Raw genomic sequence first — 3,206 nt, 5'->3', positions numbered from 1 at the left:
AAGCCCTCTCCATGGAAGAAAATTCATGTCCAGTACTGTAAATCTGGTCAAGAAGCATTAACTGTATAGCTTATAGTCCCTATGGGAAAATCTATTGCTACAGTTTTGTTAGATAGGCATACTATAAAGTTGCCTTATAAACACTTACCTTTATACCCACAGATAAGTTCAGTTCTCAGTTGTCATTAGAGAATCTTCTTTTTGCAGTGAATAGTTCTTAGTGGAGGGACTTAATTGGTCAGAGTATTGAGAGTGTCTGTGGAATGCTTAAACCTAAATGAGACATCAAGAGCATATCCCCACATAAGACTAAGGGAACATTATAAGAAAGGGGGAAAAATGTATCAGAATATGGGGAAGAGTACTGTTAAAAAGTGTGCTGGGATATGACAAGGCTTTGCCCTCCAATGAACTCAAGGCAGTTTTGGTCACCTTTATTAGCCCTGCACAAGACCAACCCAGTCAACATTCTAGCATGAGGAATGTGGTAGTTTGAATGAAAATGGCCCCATAGACTCATGTATTTGAATTCACAGTCATGGAGAGCAGCATTTGGCTTCTGTAATTTGATGAACACACTGGCTATCTTGGCATACAGAATAGCCAAGAAAGGATTTAGCTTGATGACATCAGAGAACAAGACAATTGCTTTCTGCAGCTCACCATCATTTAGGACTTCAATGGCAGCCCCCTTCTTTTCATTTGCTTGATCCATCATCTCCTCAGTTATCTCTGCATTTTCATCTCCCATCTGTAACACGAGGGCCGGCCCTCGTGTTACACCCATCTCTTGAGGGGCATCAATGTCTGGCTCAATTACACCTTCATTGTCAATTTCTAGATCACTTTCCTCACTTGATGGTTCATCCATCTTTATGCTTTCCTCTGTCTTATTATCTCTTTTTTCTTCCTTGATATTTTCTTCTGATTTAGCTTTGTGAGTAGCTGGTGGTACTTTACTTCCCATGCTCTCCACCCACTCCCTCAGGAATCGCATTTCATCAGTGTGCAGGACACTCGGATCCTGCTTACACATCTTCACGAAGGCCTGAAGCTTGCTCACTTTGTGGGGATCCATGGTCGGGATGCGGGAGGCTAGTGAAGGCCTTGGAGGCCCGGGCGTGACTCAACAGGGCATAGAGAAAGGGAGCAGCTGCCTTGGGGCAAAACAGACTAGAACCTCACCAATCACTGGCTCTCCGCCCCCCAATGGCCTCGTGATCCCTCTTTTTAAAATTTCTAACAATGCTTGTGGTTAAACTCAGGGCCTTACACATGAAAAGTATGTACTTTATCAATGGCCTTCTTATTTATGCATTTAATCATTAAATTCACATTCTAGTTTTCTTTTTAAAGCAGAATTATTGAGAAATAATTCAAGTAGCAGGCAATTTACCATTGAAAAATTGTCGTTCAATTGTATTAGTTTATTCACAGATTTGTACAGCACTCAGCACAGAGTTTTCAGACTATATTCGTTTTACCAAGTGGCTTCACAGATTCTATACACTTTAGCAGTCATTATACAAATTCTCTAATATCCCCCACTCTAAGGAATTAGTAATCTAATTACTGAAAAGAATTGTTAGTTATAAACATATGATATTAATAGATATATACTATTTGTGTCATTTTATGCCAGTTTATTTCCCCTTCGAGTGAGGTTTGGATGAACTCTGCAATGTATTGTAATGCAGAACTCTGTTTTATTTCACTTACAGTTGTTAGACATTTTAATATAGAATGTTCCTCAATGTTGAGAAATTTCAGACTGCTATTTCTCTTTATACATAAACTGTGTGTGTGTGTGTGTGTGTGTGTGTGTGTGTGTGTGTGTATACTCATTCAGGAGTTACTTTTCTTTTCTCTTTCTGGTAGTCCTATTGTACCTATCTTTGTAAATTTATATATGCCCCCTCATTTTCTGAAACACATTCATTTTTTTTAAAAAAATTATTTGTTTTCATAGGCCATAAAATGCAAATTGTTTGCCTATACTTGACCCACACTTGTTTATTAATTTAAAAATTGTTGAAAACTTGAGAAATCGCCACACTGATTTTCACAGTGGCTGCACAAAGTTTGCATTCCCACCAACAATGGATGAGAGTTCCCCTCTCTCCACATCCTCTCCAGCATAGGCTATCATTGGTGTTTTTGACTTTAGCTAATCTGACTGGTGTAAAATAGTATCTCATAGTTGTTTTGATTTGCATTTCCCTGATCGCTAAGGATGTTGAGCATGACATTAAGTGTCTTTTGGCCATTCGAAGTTCTTCTGTTGAGAATTCTCTGTTCAGATCAGCACCCCATTTTTTAATTGGGTTAATTAGAGTTTTAGTGTCTAGTTTCTTGAGTTCTTTGTATATTTTGGAGATCAGGCCTTTATATGATGAGGGGTTGGTGAAGATCTTCTCCCAGTCAGAAGGTAGCCTTTTTGTCTTACTCACGGTGTCCTTTGCTTTACAGAAACTTCTCAGTTTCAGGAGGTCCCATTTATTCATTGATTCTCTTATTGTCTGTGCTACTGGGGTTCTACCTAGGAAGTGGTCTCCTGTGCCTATGTCTTGTAGACTACTTTCCACTTTCTCTTCTATCTGGTTCAAAGTGGTCAGATTAATGTTGAGGTCTTTAATCCATTTGGACTTGATTTTTGTGCATGGTGATAGAAATGAATCTACTTTCATTCTTCTACAGGTTGACATCCAGTTATACCAGCACCATTTGTTAAAGATGCTTTCCTTCTTCAATTGCATACCTTTAGCCCCCTTGTCGAAAATCAAGTGTTCATAGGTTTGTGGGGAGTCAACCTCCCTCAAGACTCAGCAATTTCACTCTTGGGAATATACCCAAGAGATGCCTTATCATACCACAAAAGCATTTGTTCAACTATGTTCATAGCAGCACTATTTGTAATAGCCAGAACCTGGAAACAACCTAGGTGCCCCTCAATAGAAGAATGGTTAAAGAAGTTGTGGAACATATATACATTAGAGTTTCACTTAGCGGTAAAAAACAATGACATCTTGAATTGTGCATGCAAATGGATGGACATAGAAAACGCTTTACTAAGTGAGGTAAGCCAGACCCAAAAAGAGGAATATGGTATGTATTCACTCAAAAGTGGATTCTAGCCATAATGAAGGGTCTTTGAGCCTATTAATCGTGATCCTAGAGAAGCTAAATAAGAAGGTGAACCTGAAGAA

General features: G+C 38.8%; 1 pseudogene; it reads right to left on the bottom strand.

The window, feature by feature from the left end:
* Window positions 1-367: 367 nt before the first annotated feature.
* Window positions 368-1,078, bottom strand: LOC125389248 (hsc70-interacting protein pseudogene; annotated as a pseudogene).
* Window positions 1,079-3,206: the final 2,128 nt, after the last annotated feature.

The sequence above is a fragment of the Myodes glareolus genome, chromosome X (assembly GCF_982192425.1).
Source record: "Myodes glareolus chromosome X, mMyoGla1.1, whole genome shotgun sequence".
Lineage (NCBI taxonomy): Eukaryota > Metazoa > Chordata > Mammalia > Rodentia > Cricetidae > Myodes > Myodes glareolus.
Note: the sequence above shows the minus strand (reverse complement) of the source record. Positions and strands in the feature narration are given on the sequence as shown.